General features: G+C 35.4%; 1 protein-coding gene and 1 long non-coding RNA gene across 3 annotated transcripts in view; one reads left to right on the forward strand and one right to left on the reverse strand.

Annotated features, from left to right (window-relative positions):
- The window catches only part of LOC145694516 (uncharacterized), a 452,605-nt gene that overhangs the window by 224,531 nt on the left and 209,139 nt on the right, over window positions 1–18,935 (forward strand). The gene's annotated exons all lie outside the window — the stretch shown is intronic.
- LOC145694518 (uncharacterized) overlaps window positions 3,419–18,935 on the reverse strand; it is a 202,010-nt gene continuing 186,493 nt past the window's right edge. For both annotated transcript variants that reach the window (XR_014133017.1, XR_014133016.1), the window contains exon 2: window positions 3,419–4,304. This is a non-coding gene — a long non-coding RNA (uncharacterized LOC145694518). The remainder of the gene's footprint in view (window positions 4,305–18,935) is intronic.

Below are 18,935 nucleotides of genomic sequence, written 5' to 3' on the forward strand. Positions count from 1 at the left end.
AGTAAACACCCCCTAGTGCCAGACAATTTTTAGAGGTAGCATCAGCTACAGCAACAAAATTGTGTTGCCGTTTGGTTCGGGGTGCCAGGACATTTACTTGGGGAGGCGAGTGTGCTGACACAGCAGCCCAGGACGCCGCATTAGCATATGTTGCACTGGAAGACTTTCTTCCGTGCTCGGATTTCCGTAGCCGTTTTGTGTGCCTGATACGCTCTCACTGACAAGCGGATTGGAATCACGCCAATGAGAACGGGTCCCGCTCTATGAAACCTATTTTAGGTATCTGATAGACGTCTCGTGAGTAGTCTCCGAAATGAAATGATCCTGGCTTGAATGTGTATCGGACTCATTTCACACATTCCTTTTTAATGCGTGGCGCTGATAACCCAGTCGTTCCAAAAAGTTGTCTTGTTGTTACAAATCTGTCATTGCTAATGAGTTGATCAATATGATCTTTGTTAACGCCATCCCATTCACTGCAGTTGAAAGTCCGTAGACTGAAATCGCGACTGTGGAATCTTTGTACCCATCGCGAGATGTTGCTGCGGCCCAGTGTCTCATCTTCATACACAAGAAGCAGTTTGCATCAAATGAATGTGGCTGAGTGATTACCAGTCTTAACACAGAAATTCAATGACCGCCTGTTGGCGAGTGCAGCTACCTACTTCTTTCTGCATTTTGGACGTATCTGTAAACTAGCAGCGTTCACCCCGCTTCGCTGCGGTCACCCCGGAACGCAATAAACTTTGTTACTTAGATAATTTTTACTTTTTCGCTTTCAAGTGATATGATAAAAACCATAGAAGATTGCAGTAAATCTTAACATTATATCGCCTGTCATTTATGTTAACCCGCCCCGCTTCGCTGCGGTCATCCCGGTGCTGGCATATTGTAAAAGTGTCTGTAAAAATAAGCAAATCAATTAAAAAATTTTAAACAGAAGATTCAAGCTATTTTCCGCTGTATATCGCCTGTCATTTATGTTAACCCGCCGAGTGACACGGTCATGCGGGTTGCATATAAATACGTTTATTTTTACCTATGATGAACTAACAAAGGATTTGTGGACACCTGAATGGTCAATTATCTCAAGACACTGGTAATTGAAAATTAAAGTGATATGATAAAAACCATCTAGGGTCCAAATCCTAATAACCCCCCAAAAATGAAAGAAATTGGTTCAGCCGTATTAGCGTGATGAGCGGACAAAGGATTTGTACGTTCTCTTTTATATATATAGATAAAGGAAGAAAATTTTTTTATACGTCTTCAGCACAAGGGACACAAGTACATGTAGCAAGATGTAACATGAAAATTTATGTCATAATGTTATAATCCTAAGGCTAATCATTTTATATATATATAATGATTAGCCAATAAAAAGAGCACCCTTTTATATATATAATAATTAGCTAATAAAAAGGGTGCTCAAAAAGTTTTGCACAACAGGCCATATATATAACTTTTTGAGCACCCTTTTTATTGGTTATTCTTTAGCCTTTCCGTGACCTGTGTTTTAATTTTCGTCGCTTTCTTGACTTGTTCACTTTCATATTTAGAACTTATTTAATACTACATTTCTCTATATAATTTTTATTTTGAATTTTTAATGTATAGCATGTGTCAGCCGTTGATTCCAGTAGGACGGGGACAAATAGCCTCGCTGTTGATGTCCCCAAGGTCACCGATCCTAGGAAGCTGAGGGGCGTGCCCCCAAAGCTCCTGTGTCCCCCACATTGTATTAATTTATATACAATATTTGGCATAATTCGAATGCAATTTGTCTTAAAATTCTCATATATGTCTTCTGCATCTGAAAGCCCCCCCCCCCAAATTTACAGAGAAATCGGTATCCTTGAATGTCCCCACTAACAAAAAATCAGGCCCGCAGCCAGAATTTTTTATTGGGACGGGTCCAAGCTTTGTGAAGTGGATACTACATAGGTACAAGCCACTACATCTATGTAGTACTGAACGGATATTATTGTGCTCTGAAAAAATAAGTAATTGTAAAATACGTACAACTATATTTTGAGGAAAAAATGATAGGACTAGATTGTTTTTTATAAGAGAAAGAGTACAGACAGGCACGTAGCCAAGGGGGGGTTCGGACCCTCCCCTCCCACCCCTTCGAGAACAGAAATGAAGAAAATAAGGAAGGATGAAAAAACGCAATGAGAAAAAGAAGGATCGTGTTAAAAAAAATTAAAAATCAGGAAGGATTTGTTTACTCTTTTTTATGAGGAGATTTGTATTACTTGAAATACATGGTGGCGAGGTGGGCGAGATATCCTGGAAGAGTCAGGCAATTTGAAATTTCTAGAAAAGTTACGAAATTCTTAGAATTTCTAGAAGAGTTACGGAATTCTCAGAATTTCTGCTACTAGTCAAAGGGATTTCAAGGGAGATTTCAAGCTTCCGAAAAAATAGTGCCGTTGTGTAACAACGTGGACATTTTTTTTTTTTCATAAATTTTCGTTATCGCATCCTTGCAGTGTCAAACATGTTATTTCAAAAAACAATTTTCTACTGCTCCTTTAACCTGTCATTGGAACAGACAGTAATTGACGGAATAATAAAAATAAAAATTTATGTGGAAAGAAAGTTCTATTAACATTTGATTCAACAAAGAAAGGAACGCAGATATTGTAAAATATTTTACAAGGCATTATTGAGTATGTACTTTTGATAATTGTGAATATGTATTTTTATAATAGTTGCGGTCGTAATGAAAGAAAAATTGTTATATTTGAATAAACACAGGGAGGATGTAAATATTGTAAAATCTCTTTCAGCACTTTTTTAAAAATTATTTTACTCGAGATTTCTCATTGTTATTAAAATATTTACCAACATATCCTCATTTTATTGTCTTAACAAACCAATATATGTTGATAGTAAAGTAGTTTAGATTGATCGAGCTGCTGGGCATTCAGAATTTCATGTCACTCCCCCTCCCCGTTACGAAATCCTGACTGAACGAACTAATATACAGTATGTTGCAGTAAAATAGTTTAGAATGATCGAGCCCCTGTTGTGATGACCACAGTATTTCATGTCACGGATCCCCCCCCCCTCTTCACGAAATCCTGGCTACGTGCCTGGTACAGATGAAGTGTAACATCAAATTTTCATGCTACGTCAATTATTTTCCTGTTAAAGAATGAGAAATTGCACAAACGTATGTTGAATTAGGAGTTTTGGGGGTGTCTGGACCCGCTTGACCCCCGTGGATGCGCTCATGCAATCAATGAATCAAATTTCTTTTCATGTCTGAGTCCATTTTTTTTATTTTGTTATCTAAATGTTAAAGCAATATTTAATTCCCTTAAGTTGTAGAATAATAGAGTCTTAACACTACCAAAAGAAGCAGATGGGAAATATTAAGTTAGTAATACAAATAACAAAAAACAAAAGAAACTCTACATTGGTCAATTTATTGTATCTTGGATTGTTTTTGAGCTCTCGTACGTGAATGGAATTGTTCAAATAAACTTTTCTAACTTTGTGTCAAAAGAAGGTTTTGCTACTGTGTGTTGTATTGTGAAAGTACAGCATCACAAAATTCGTATCACGCCATCCTATGGGCATTACCACTGCCCCAAATTAATTAATTGAAACTAACCTTTTAGAAGAAGAAGAGAGAGAGAGAGTTGGTTCTAATTGTTAATTGAACATAACTTTTTTTTTGTAATATCTTTTCACGTATTTCAGATACAATATACAGGGTGTCCACATGAAACCTCCCTGATTACAAATATTAATTGCGTGGAAACTATTAGTACGAGAATAACGGTTTGCCTCATCGTGAAGAGCATCTCAAACATTTTTTTTTTTTTTTTTTTTTTTTTGTCTATGTATGCAATTCTATATTTGCCCAGTTAGTAGCTCTAAGAATGTCCAGTCGATATTCAATCTCCCGCCATGTGTTGTGAGACATGTCTGGTGTGATCGTGTTGATGGCTTCTTCAATTTTCTGACGAAGAGCAGGAATAGCACATACAGGTGTGGCGTACACTCTATTTTTGACATAGCCCCATAGGAAGAAATCCATAGTGAAGGCCTCCCTGATCTCATCCACAGCTTCCTCAGACGTTCGTGCTTTGCCCGAGCCCGACTGTCAGTTGACCCTCCCTGTGGCTAAAAACTTCTCAAACTATGTTTTAATGGTCTTGACGTCTGGTGGATCCCGTTGGTACTTTCGTCTGTAGTTCCTTTACAAGGTAATTGGTGATTTGGTCTCAGCCAACCACACTACACACTACGCTCTCTCTTGTGCTGTTGTCATCTTTGTTCATGAACACCTGCAACAAATAACAAAAAATTCATATAAACTTTGTTCCTGAACACCTGCAACAACTAACAACAATTAACAATCAACAACAACAAAACTGAGTTATCTTCAAGATGCCGCAAACCGTTATTCTCTGGCACTATTTTTTTCCATGCATTTAATACTTGTAATCAGGGATTTTTCATGTGAACACCCTGTATTATTATTTCCTTCTTGAACATTTTACTCTCTGAATGAAGTAATTAATATCCAGCTGTAATGTAAAATGAAAAAAGGGGAAGAAAAATGTTCTCTTTCGTTTCAATAGATCAGAATATAGGTGAGGTGATTTTAGTTTAGCGTCCCGTTCAGCAGCGAGGCTATATGAGACGTGGACCTACTGATTAACGTGGAATCCGAACCACATGAGCTTCCGCTGGGAATTGAACCCGGGTCTCCCACGCCAAAGGCGCGTACGCTAACCGCTTAGCCACGAGGGAGCTCAGATCAGAATATAGCATTTTTGCCAAGAAAAACAGTTATTATTATTGTATTTTAATGCTTTACTGGAGACTAAATAAGTAAATTAAGCAAATTACTTTGTATAATATAAACAAACACGATAATGAAATACAAATTTAACAAAAAAAAAAAAAACTTGTGACTTGCCGTTAAAAGAAAGTACTAACTTTTTCATTCCACATCCTTTCTAAGTTTGTCTTTAATGTGTCCATATGAAGCCAAGGGCGCCCATGTTGTGGTTTCCAATGGGGGGGCAAGTATAAGCGACGTTTCAAAAATAATTTCAAATGTTGCTGTAACTAATGTAAAAATTCTATTGGATTTTTGATATTCTGAAGTACAATTTCCTCTAAGGGGGGCAAGCGCCCCACCTTGCTCCCTTGATGGGCGCCCTTGTATGAAGCTCTTTAATCTATCTATATATATAAAAATGAAAGTGATTATATTTGTGACTTAATAACTCTTGAACCACTCGACCGATCTCGATCAAATTTTCGGGTCTGGGATTTTTTTTTTTTTTAATTTTACTTTGACGGTGCAACTTAGGGGCCGAGGAGGGGGAGATATATAAAAATGATGGAAAATGACCGATATTAGTGTCGAATCCATAGTTTCCGGGGTGGCTGAGATGAACAGTTGCACTTGCGATGCCATTAAGATTGGTTTAAAGGGACAAGTTTTGCCGATAGATGTCGTTATAGTCTTCGTATCTCTCTCATGTATTTTTTACCTTTCACGAAAATTTACGATTTTTTTTTTTTTTTTTTACAAATTTTTAGAGAAGGTAACCTATCGAAAGCAACAATCCGTGCTGATTTTTCATTTAGAACTTTCTTCATTGTTGAAACAGGATATAGTTAAAGATTTGGATATTCAATTTCAACAATTAAATCATTTCAACAATGAAGAAAATTCTAAATAAAAAATCGCACGGATTTTTGCCTTCAATAGGTTATGAAGTTCCTTCTCTAAACATTTGAAGTCTCTAGGCTGAAACTTGTAAGAGGAATCGTGAATTTTGGGGAAAGGTAAAGAATACATAAGAGAGATACGAAGACTCTAGTGACATCTATCGGCAAAACTTGTCCCTTTAAACCAACCTTAAACTCCAAATTCAGCCCCGCAACTTGTGCAGGGGAAGAGGAGCTACATAAAAATTATCGCAAATGACCGATATTAGTATCGAATCCGTAGTTTTCGAGATCGCTGAGACGAATAGCGACACTTCCGATGCCATTTAAATCCAAATTCGGCCGTCATTGGTACTCCTGAAGTGGGATAGTGACATGTAAAAATAATTGAAAATGACCAGTATTAGTGTTGAATTTATAGGTTTTCGGGTCGAGAGTTTTGCCCAACTTTTGATTGATTGGTGATAGTTTTGTCGCCATTGATGTCCAAAATGAAACGTATTCTTCCCGTGCGAAGAACGGGCATTGCTCTAATTACATATAATTATTGAACCCATAATAACGTCAAGAAACGGCGATTTGGGGTAACGCAGTCCATAAAATGAATCTTCGTTTTTGACCCTCCTCACAAAAAATGCTTACAAATGCTCATTTCCTAATTTGATATTGTAGACAAATGCTATTCGGACTCAGGTTTTTCCTCTCATTTTTTAAACCAAACACAACTTTTTTTATTTTTTATTTTATTCTTATTTATTTGCGAATTTCAATGAAAAAACAAGGAGTTGCTAGAAAAATCTGGCTCAATGCTATGTAACAATAAAGTGTGTGTTATCATAGCAGCTATAGTGCTACCAAAATGTCTAGAGCCGTGGCAAAAATGCGAACTAAAACTCTCACTCTCACACGCCCACGTGTTTAGCCAATGAGAGTTCAGCTGTTGCTAAGCGAGAGAGCGGATGACGACAGGGAGTGGAATTCCTTCAGCCGATGGCAGCGTTTGGAATGGAAAACTAGGTGTCAAGTCAATGTGGTATATCTTTAACAATTATGAGAACATAGAGGACAGGAAGAAGGATACTGCCAAGGTCTCGTGATTTTATAATGATATAATTTCCGAGAAATAAGTTGTGGTCTTGTCTCTCTAGAATCCATTGAAGCGTTTGTTTTTTTTTTTTTTGTTTTGTTTTTTTTTCAGGTGTAATAAGATGTCAAAAGGCACATGGTCTCGTTGTCTCGATTATACGACCAGTCTTCAGTAATACATGTGTGGTGGAATGGTCTGTGTTACTGAGAAACTAAAATGTGCCTAAGGGGAAATGTTGCATTACGAAGGGTTTAATTATCACTGAATGAAATATACATGAGATTAAAAGAGAATCAGTCTGTCATGAGCAAATAACAGCGACGTACTTATTGTTTCTAGTGAAAAAAAAAACACTCCGATAATAAATTATTATCATAGTTGCTTGTATGAAGTGCGAATTTGAAATAAAAGCAAGAATAAGGATAGAAATGGTAAAAGAAGCCTTTAGGTGGAAGAAAAGTCTATTTTGAATAAAGAGATGAGAAAAAGACTCATAAAGTGCTTCGTGTGGAGTATTGTGCTGTATGGGTCAGAAACATGGACATTACGCAAAAATGATGAAAAACGACTTGCAGCTTTCGAAATGTGGGTGTGGAGAAGAATGGACAGAATTAGCTGGATCGAGCATTTGAATTAAAAAATGTTAAAAGTGGTGGAGGAGAAAAGAACAATTTTAGATGATATTAAGAAGAAGAGGACGAGAAACTGGTTCAGACATTGGCTAAGAAAGAACTGTACTATAGGGGACGTGCTAGAGGGCATGGTGGCAGAAAAGAGAGGGTGGGGTGAAGGAGACTACAATTAATGGACGATATCAAAACAGAAAATTCGTACGTGAAGACGAAGAGGTTAGCTGAAGACCATGGAGCATGAAAGCTTCTCAGTTGCGACAAGTGACCTGCTAATAATGGCAAATGACAGAATACTTACGATGATGATGATGATAGTTGCAATGCATTTTGTAATACAATTTTTCGTTTGCATTGCATTTCTATGATTTTGTGTAGCAAAGTGCGCTGCGATATATATATCTACATATCTATATCTATCTATCTATCTACATATATATACTAGGTATATAGATATTTATATACAGCGCGCAAATCTGTCTTCAACATTGGGAGGTGGACAGATTTGAGGCTTATTCTGGGGGGATATTTGATCTCACTTTCCTTTTTGGCAATCGGATGCAAATCATCACATTTCTCCTACCAAAACACGTTTCAAATCGGATTAGTGGGGGACGGTCCCCCCAGTTTCAAGATTGGAGGGGACATGTCCCCTTCATTCCCCTTGGATTTGCCTCAGAATATATATATCGAATGGGTCTTAGCCGATTTTGTTGTATTATCAGCATAAAATATTTAATTGTGATGTTTTATCCCCAGCAGCTATTTCACATTTCAATGAAATAAATTTCAAATTACAAGAAATGTACTATTTATTTTGGACGCATACTGTTTTTCCGTTAACGCACCATCATATTGATCAGAAATAACATACTGAACACAACTTTAAATTAGGACCCAATAAACCACCTAAATCTATAAAAAATAAAATTATTTATATTATTAGTACCCCGAAGAAAGATAATCATGTTAATTATTTTGTTTGCAAGTGACACTACGTGAAGTTTATAGACACTGCTAGATCCGCTATTAAATTCGGCGAACCTAGATATTCTGTTTCACCGAAGAAATTTGTTAAGGCGGAAAAACTCATCATAATGCAGATAGTTCGGCAAAACAGAATATAATCCTCATAATGAGTCCTTATTTTCCTGTTTTCACTTTTTTTTCCTGTAATAAAAACCTTCGATTTAGTTTTAAGTATAAAAGAAAAAAGAAAGCACGCAAAAAGATGTGTAAAGCTTCATATTTTGAGTACTGGTATGCATCTGTATACAGTGTTCGAAGTGGAAAAAAAGCAAAGGCGGTATATTTTTATTATGATTTTGACTCAACATTCCGGCTATTTAAATAAAATTGTCTTGATCACTTAAAAACCAGAGGCGATATGCCATATACCAGCGTATACCGTCTCACTTCGACCACTGTCTGTATAACCATGTTATGTTATGCTATACTCTGATTGAACCACATTGATTGGATCTGACATCTAGTGAGAACTTAACGAACTAAGAAAAACAACTAGTAGTTTAATCTTGACTATATTTATTTGTCGTATCATTTCTTTGACTATTTCTTTTTGTACGCTTGTTAAGAATGACTGTGCTTTTATAAAGAATTATATAATGTATTGTGTCTATGCGTTACGTAAATATTAAAAGTGATATAGAGTTCACTACCATGTATAGAATGATGTCACTTTTCTCTTATTTGCTTTTGAACATAGAACTCAGATCTATGTATTTGAGAAAACGTTAAATCTTATCTTTCACCTCGTTGTCGTTGCTGAAGTTACGGTATGTATATACATAAGTGATAATAAATCAATTTTCCAAGACAACTTCCGTAAGAATTATTTGATTTTGATGCAACACTTCTTTGAATGTTTTGGTTTAATATCAATGCAGATTACAAGAGTAAAATCCAGAATTTACCCATTTCAAAATTACTTTCCATGACAAATTTCATAAAAGAAACAACATGAAATTTGTAGTTTTACGTCCCACGATTACACCCTTTAAGCTAAAAGAGATGGGTAACTAATGAATGTGAATGATTATGGAAGAACTAGTGGAATCATGATCGGAGCCGTAGCTAGAAATTACAGCACCCGGGGCGAAGTAAAATTCGGCGTTCCCTACATTCACCTTACCAAGCTTTCCTTTCTTTCTTGGGGGCGCGGTGGCTCAGTGGTAGAGCGTTCACCTCCGCTGCTTGGGCTCCCTGGTTCGATCCCAGCTCGCGCCGTGTGGACTTTGTGGTGGACAAACACGGTGCTCGTGGGTTTTCTCGGGGTTCTCCCGTTTTCTCCCACTTTCTTCATTCCTTCATTTCTCATCATCACCGTCTCCTTTGGCATAACTGTGGGACGTAAAACTTAAATATTTCATTTCATTTTTCCTTTCTTTCTTTCTTTTTGTAAACATGTATTTGAAGCAGCTTTTGTTGTTATGCTACGCTGACCTTTTATTAAGCTTGTTGGAGAGCCCATAGCAACAGGTAAAAACGATCATTATGTATTCTTTTAAAAATAAGAGCTGTTTTCAAGAGGCTTATTTTTGACTTTTTTGTTAAATTTGACAAAACTACCTTTGACTGTAAACAGATCCACTTGGAGAACACTTATGGAAATGTACAACTATTTACAAAATTTCATACTATCGATAAGAAATTAAATTTCAATACATCAGAAACTTTCGAAATGGGTGACAGCATTAATGTCCGTCTGGTAATAATTGTAAACTTGTGAAATTTTATTCTCTATGTGACCAGCAAAATATCATTTTAATTTCGATTCTTTTACGTTGAACAGTGGCGTATTTAGTGGGGAGGGCTTCCGGGCTTAAGCCCCCCCGAAATCTTACTTACTATAGTAAAGTATATAAAATAATTTTCACATTTTCAGGCAAAGCCCTCCCCGAAAGTTAGCAAAGCCCCCCGAAACAAAATCGTAAATACGCCACTGACGGTGAATAAATATTTTATGAAATGTAACGGATATTCAGAAGGAGCCGTCTTTGCGAATTTTCCAAGATTGATGGATGGAGCTGAAGAATGTTTAATGTTTGTTTCTAATTAAAATCAAAAATATAGTTTGACTGCAAGATATGTTTGAAATTAAGTACTTAATTTCTTAGTGAATGAAAGTTCTGAATTTAAGTTTACTCAGGGGCCTCGAAAACTATGGATTCGGCACTAATATTATTGATTTTCGATCATTTTTGTATATGTTCCCCTCTCCTAAGTTGTGGGTCTGGATTTGAATTTAAATAGCATCGGAAGTGTCACTGTTCATCTCAACGACCACAAAAACTATGGATTCGACAGAAATATTGGTCATTTTTGATCATTTTAAAATACCTTCCCCTCCTCGTCCCCTAAATTGTACCGTCAAAGTGAAATAATGAAAAACATCCCAGGCTCGAACTTCATCCATGTTGAAAATTCGATCGAGATCGGTAGAGTGATTCAAGAGTTATTAAGTCACAAATAGTCGCTCTCATTTATACAGTATATATACCTCCTAATTCCCTACGTTGCACCGTCAAAGTGAAACGATAAAAGACATCGGAGGCACGAACCTCATGTATGTTGAAAATTTGATCGAGATTGTTCTGGCGGTTCAACAGTTATTAAGTTTTATTATTTTTATGTATCTTCCACTCTCCTAAGTTATACCGTCAAAGTGAAATGATAAAAATCCATCCCAGGCCAGAATCTCATCTGTGTTAAAAATTTGATCGAGATTCGTCACGTGATTCAAGAGTTATTAAGTGACAAAGATTGTGACTTTCATTTTTATATACATGGTGTTTCAAAACAACACCGACAACGTTTGGGAGGTGATTCCTGACGGTGTTGTTTTGAAACACCCTGTATATAGATTGGATTTTTTTTTTTTTTTAAATATTATATATTCCCAGTTCCTGTTAACGAAGTGCGTGAACTGATTTCAAATGAAAATAATTTGCGGAAACGCATGATATACGAATCCGAATCCAGATATCATAGTCTGGATTATGGCTGCCCCTCACCCCTTAGTTTTACCTTCTAGATACGCCACTGCGTAAAATTATAAGATTCGGCTTTATAAATAGGAACATTTCTCTTTCATAGTTTCTGATATTGTATTACATTTCTTAAACACGATACTTCAATATTCTTATTGAAAGAAATTACTAGTATTATTTTGAATTAGTGTATAAATTAATCCGAAATAATTGCCGATCTCTTTGTGAAACAGTGTAATGTCCTTTTAAGTACTTTTATAGGTTTTAATATAGCCTATTGAAACGCTTTTTATATTTGTGTTGATCCATCACTGTCAGAATTAATGTACTGAAATTGTGTATGTCAAAGCATGTACTTAATCAAATATGCATACTAATCTGTTACTTCGCATTAAGCTTCCAATTGATACGAACAAACCGATTCCCAAAGGAATAATTTTAATATTTGAGATCAACTAAGCAGGGCGGATGTTTTGTTTCAATCCGCTTTTAGCCTTCAGTTGCAAATAGTGCATTATGTGCAAGGTCAAAATGTCATAAGTAGACCTTTCTGGTAGTTTCCAGTTCTTGTTTATCCCCCTTTGTAGTTCCGTCCAATGTCAATTAAAATTAAATAGCCTAGGAACGAGATTAGGAAGAAGACGTCATACGAAGAATGTAATTAGCTCAAAGGTCATAGAAGTAATTACGATACAAGCACTCTCGAAGATAACGCTTGCACTTATGTTTGTTTATTTCTGTGTAGAGATGCAAAAAAGCCGGCTTTTTTGAATCGATGGTTTTTTCACATAAAAAGCCGGCTTTTGGGGAAAAAAACGAGAATTTTGGAAATTTTGGCTCTAAATAGCTTTCTTATAGTATATTCTATACTTAGATAAGGATTCCATGACCTAAATGCCATATTTCGCTCTAAAATTCACCATCAAGATGGATGGAGCACATGTTTTACGAATTAAAGCTAACATGAAGAATGTAGTATTTGAGGGCACTTTTAGAGGCTATTTAACTTTATTTTAACTTTTGAGTTATCGATATTTTTTCTTCTCGATATCATTTCAGTTTGTCGTCTGTTTGATTTCTAAGAGCTTAGTACTCTAGCTTCTAACGCAGAAGTTAAACTTACGTTTTTCTATATATCCGTCAAAGCGTACGTTTTTCAATATATCCGTGTAACCGTACTTCCACATTTCTGTTATACTGTAGCTGTGCAACGATTTAGCAATAATTTTCCGGATACAACCTTGAATACTAATTTATACAAATAATCAGTAGCGGATTTAGAAACGTACTTTGGGACGGGTTTCTCTGATTGTTTCATTTTCTAAAATCTCCTAATTTTATTTGGGAGGATCTTGAAGTTTATGAGTACAGGCATAACTAATACTGTATTTCGTTTCGTTTATATATTTAGCGATAATCTTCCGGATACAACCTTGAAGATCATTTTATACTGAGAATCAGTGGCGGATTTAGAAAAGTATTTTGGGAGGGTTTTTTTCTTACTAATGTTTAGTTTTTCTAAACATTCGTAATTTTTATTTGACGGCAGCTTAAAGTTTATGAGTAAAGGTATAACTAATAGATATTTCGTTTGTTTTAGACATTCCGTAATTTTGGGGAACAGGCTTCAGTCCGAAAGACCGCTCCCTCCCTAACCCTCGCAAAACCGTCACTGCTGGTAATTAGTAATAATAACGATTTAAAAACAATAAGAAATGAAGTCAGCCAACTCACAGTACACGCACTATTTCTACTTCACAGATGGAATGAAAAAATACTTTGTCAGAATGGTCGAATGCTGGGTTGAATTCCGGACTTCTCGATAGAAGCGCAAAAGCTCCAGTCAATCATGTTTGTTGTGCAGTTGTATTTATCTTAACTTAAATATATTCCGTAGTCCTTTTTTATGTGTGTGTTGGTGGGGTGGGGAGAGTTCCATAATGATATGAAGGGTGTGAGCCAAGAACATGGTAACTAACAAATTTTCAATTGCTGAGTTACGCAGCATCAGATAGGCAGCAACGCATACCGCTTCGTTTAATCCCTCATGTATAGACTTATGTGAAAAATCAGCTTTCCGACTTTCAAAATGGATTGTGCAGCAGAAAATTTCTAATTTCTTAAAATAGTAAAATTATGGGTTACCATATTCTTATCTCACACCCTTCATGTTCAATCCCTCTTGTTAAAAATACAGAAAACTTGAGGACTGAATAAACCGTGATGGTGCTTATATAAAATTGTAGAATTTCAAGAATATACAAAACCAAAAGCTCTAGGTGTGCAGCCTTTAAGTGTATCATATAAATCTAAGTATTTTTCTTATGTTTTATTTAATTTTATTTTGTTCCAAAAAGAGGGTATGGAATATTTTGAAGTAAAAATACTACATAGAATTTTGCTACTTATTTGAGTATTTTTAAAAAAGAAGTATTTACTTTTAGGGTTTGCTGGTTTACACCAGCTGTTTTATTCTTTTTTTTTAAATAAACAACTGGTTTAAACCGAAAAAAAATAAAAGGTACGAAAAATGCGAATCGTGTGAACTTCATGGTGACGTTTCCATACATCAAACCATCTGCATTAGTTTTATTTCCTTTTCACCTTTTAATCAAGGTGTCCCATGTTCAATTCTCGGTCGAACCACAACCCTTCTTTCATGCGTAAACAAAGTAGCGGTTCGGATGTCACTTTAAGCGGAAGTCTTCTCCTTGATAACCTCGGTATTACGTAAGGATGTTAAGCCTGAACATACGAAACGAAACTAAATTGTATATTTCTGCATGCCTGAATGCCTGTTGTTTTATAAAGAAGCCAAGGTTGCTTAAATATACTGATATAAATTGACAAAATTTATCGATTGCCTACGTAGCTTCCAACATTAGCTTGGATTGTACTTTCAATGATATGTACGCACTAAATTTGTAATTTAATACCTCAGTTTTAGCGTATTGATTATGATACGTTGACATTTAAATTTTACATGCAAAGCAATAACAGGATTTTTTCCGTTATTGTTTTACATTTAGAGTAATGACGGGATTTTCCCGATGACTAGGACGGGAGTTTCTCAATTTAAGAAATTTACTGACCGGACTTCTTTAAGCTTATGTGACCTCTTCCAGCATAACCCCGTTGTTGCATAATAACACCAAGGCGAAACAAACTTATTTCTGTCAATATGTAATATAAATACATAAAGCAAAATATCTAAACCCAAAAAAACCTGGTTTAAACCAAAAAAGCCTAGTTTAAACTCCCCCCCAAAAACGGGTTTTTGGCATTTTCAAAAACAACCATGGTTCTTGCCAACCCTGCTTACTTTTGTATGTAGGAGGTTAAAAAAATCTTATTATATACATTGGTTAATCCTTTGGAATTCATAATGTAAATATGTTGAGAAGTAAAACTGTTTGAAATATCTTTTCGAAATTCATGGTTTGTTTTCGAGGTTTTATATTATTATCGGCATCAACCACTAATTAAATGACTTTTTGTGTTGTAGACAAGCGAAACAAAATCTGGTTTATCAATTTAAAGCAGAATTTTCAAAAAAGCCCAAAATTTCCCAAGCAAAAAAGCGAAGCAGAAAAAATCGAGTTTTTTTCCAAAAAAGCCGGTTTTTTCCGAGCCCTTGCATCTCTATTTCTGTGTATAGCTTTGTACTGGATAATTGAATGAAAATGAAAAGGTAGGCCAAGGTATCAATATTCAGTGATTTCGGGTGCGATAAGAATTCAATCCACATTGGTCAAAGAAGGAAAATGCACAACTCACGACCACGTTAGGGTACGGTTATACCGATATCTGTTTCATTCTTCCCTTTTCCTTCTTCAACGGAAACACAAAAAGTGGAACCTGGTGATACTGCATGCTGAATCAAGTTTCAGATCTTTCATTTTCAATAAACGAACTTTTTATTTTTTTGCAGTGGATGAACATGTGAGCAGTGCGTTAATGGGCTGATAACACTGACAACAGTTTCCCTTGTTCAGTTACGTTTACATGCATTCTGTTTACTGCAAATGTGTTGTTACTGCCTGAGCTACAGAGAATTCTTTGAGCGTTTTTGCTGCCAACTAATTTGCCTGTGAATGAGAAAAATTGATCGCTAAACGCAGCATACATACGCTGTTCTATAAAGGACGGAGAGTGATTCCATATAGGAAAATTGAAAAGGAAAGGATGAAATAGGAAAATATCGGTATAACCGTACCCTTAGGCAAAACTCCGTGAGAATTGGGAGGCTTTTTCTGCTGGGGGAAGAGAAGTTCGTCCCACTCGCAAATGAGCAAATTGCCTGTGGCATTGAGTTCGGTAAAGCAGGTAGTACCAAATTTCACATAAGTAAATCCCCACGCTAAGCGGGTTTGCATATCCAGGCTCCTAACTATGAAAATATTTACGATCACTCCAACCCCAATCATTTCACAGATTCAACCTGTTGTATATAAGTTATTAGGACGTAAAATTGAATGTAATTTATACGAAAAACCCTTTTATGCATTGCAAGACCTGTAACGTCCAAATATTCACCACAAACTTATAGTTGTATCGACATAAACAAACAAACAAAAAAAAAAGTGTGGAGCAGGAAACCACGTTACACAAAAGTCAAAAGAGGTCATTGAAGACATACGAACTGGTCGAGCGGTTTGTGTCACTAGTCTATCAATCAGAAGTTTCTGTGTTCAAACCCTGTAGAAAATATTCGTTTTTTTTTTCTGAAAAGTGTGTTCCTATTTTCATCAGAGGACTGAGAACATTTCTTTGAATAAATCTTTGGAAACTACTTTTCTCTCAAATTCGATTAGAAGCGAACATCATATGAATTGGAAATCTAAAATCCACAGCTGAGAACAAAATATTAAGTATGTTCAATATGTCATTATTATCCCTTGATTTGTAGTGAAAAACTAATTATAAGCATTGACAATTTCAGAAAATTCTCCCCCGGTAATGGTCAATATATGAATGAGAAAAAACTGATAAAACATTATTAGTCCATTTGAGCATGATCGAAGATAACTTATGGCCATGAAGGGGAAATTTATGTCGACAGGGTCTCAAATTCTTCGACAGGTCATGCCCTAAAATCTTAAATGTTTGAAAGGTATCCTTAACAAATAGAATATTACATTTATTTCTCCTTCTACGTTTTGAAATGGAAAAATCATAATTTTAAATAGAATTATAATACGATAAGCATAAAGATTTATACAACTAATGAAGTAAATATTTTTGTGTAAGCTATCGATTTCTATTCGGATTAAAACTCGAATACTCATTTGCATCACACTTTAAAGTAATTCCTCTCTCTATATATATTTCCTACTGGAAAGCATGTTTAACTCCAATTACTTAATCAATATTTTGAATAATATATTTTTATTGTAATACTCTTACTATTCAATGTTGTATGCACTTAATTTCTCAAAGCAAAACCTCACAAATGTATAATTGACTAGTAAATATTATCAAATAAATTATCATTTAGTTTACGTAAACATTGCATCGCCTGATTTGAAACTTCGTATTTTAAATAATAATAATAATAATAATAATAATAATAATAATAATAATAATAATAATAATAATAATAATAATAATAATAGTAGTAGTAGTAGTAGTAATAAAATCATAGCCATATCTTTATCAGAATTTCAGGCTTAGTCAATAAATGAATTCAACATAGTCTCTATTCGAAGCTCTATTTAATCGAATCAGATAGAAATACGAAGAGGAACTTCGAGAACAGGTAAAAGAAAAATGTTACTTTGGTGGGTTTGGAAGTAACTTTTAAGAGTTTTTTTTTTTTTTTTTTAACAAATTACAGACAAATGCCTTGGACACTTTTTTCTTTTCTTTAAGTTAACTGATTCACCGAACGTATTTGACATATGAGTAACTTGTCTCTATTTTCTACTCGGTTATACACGTTTTACAATCTTTTCCATTAACCTTGAACGACAAGAACACGAACACAAAAACATCCACATAGGTATGACAGTTAAAACTCCTAACTTCCCCCACGGGGAATCGAACCCGGGACCACATACACCTGAGGCACACGTGCTAGCCACTAGACCAGCGGGAAGAGCAAATGAAATGTATTTTGTAGTGTCTGAAGTTTATAGCTATTTCACCCTGTTGTAGTATGTCTATTGATTTTTTAATGTTTACCGTATTCGTTACTTTGAGGAATGATATATATTATTGATATAGGTTTTATTACATATTCGGCCATAAATATTATATAAATGATCAGAATTATTCATGATCTTCCATGGAAATTCACTGGTGCATGCGCAGTAGAAACAGAAGAACACAACTTTCTGATGTTGGTCAGAACACAAATTTCTAACAGGATGTCTGAATTCCTTGGTGGAAAGCAGTAGTTCCCAACCTAGGGACCCGCAGATTCCTTCTGAGTAAGCATGAAGAGCGAGTAAGGTGGCGAAAGCTACTGGCATAAAAGAATTGTGCAATAAATAAATAAAGCACTACTTATTATGACTTTCAAATTCAGCTTGACAATTTTATAATTGCCGTTTTACAAAAACATCATATTGCACTAGGAGGGTATGCAAAAGTCTTGCTGGAAATAAATATAAATTCCTGGGATTATTATTATTATTATTATTATTATTATTATTATTATTATTATTATTATTATTATTGGTCTCCTACTTCTTGGCCAAGATGTGAAATATTCACTACCTTCTTCATACCGCTAAATCAATTTCTTCACTGTTTTCTCGTCACAGCTCATACCCCTAGATATCTGAATGGCAATTTGTCTAATTGTTGCTCGACCTATGATTTTCCCTCGCATAGTAACAGATAGTTTTCTACAGCTTTTAGAGCGAGGTATTTTGACAACCTGTAGAAATTTGCATTGTGATTCGTATTAGCAATGACAGTAAAGTGGATATTTCTGTTCCTACTGTGCATAATCAGTATCATTATATCAGAAGTATTCCGCCATTACCAGCGGGTCACTTACCGCAGCTCAGAAGCTGCCATGCTCCACGATCTTCTGTTAACCTCTCCATCTTCACATACGATTTTTCTGTTTTGATATCGCCAATAGCCTAATTCTGTTTCTATATAGTCTAATTCGCCCTCTCCCTCTCTTCCCTGCCACCATACACTCTAGCACATCCGTCATGATACAGTTCCTTCTTAACAGTTTCTACAGTTTCGTCCATGTTTATGTCCTATAAATACAGTAAAATACAGTAAACGAAGCATTTTATGAGTCTTTTTCTTTACAACTCTATTCGTGGTCCCCTCAAAATACTATTTCCTCCATCCTAAAGGCTCTTTTCGCCATTTCTATCCTTGCTTTTATTTCACGTTCGCATGTCATATCATCACTAGTAATAGTACTCAGATATCGAAAACTAATCACTTGTTGTTTTTTCCCGCTCCTACTTCTATATTTCACACCGATCGCTTCGTTTCAATCACCATGGATTTTGTCTTTCTAACATTTATTTT

Source organism: Thermobia domestica, chromosome 9 (genome assembly GCF_964235325.1).
Source record: "Thermobia domestica chromosome 9, izTheDome1.hap1.1, whole genome shotgun sequence".
Taxonomy (NCBI): Eukaryota; Metazoa; Arthropoda; class Insecta; order Zygentoma; family Lepismatidae; genus Thermobia; species Thermobia domestica.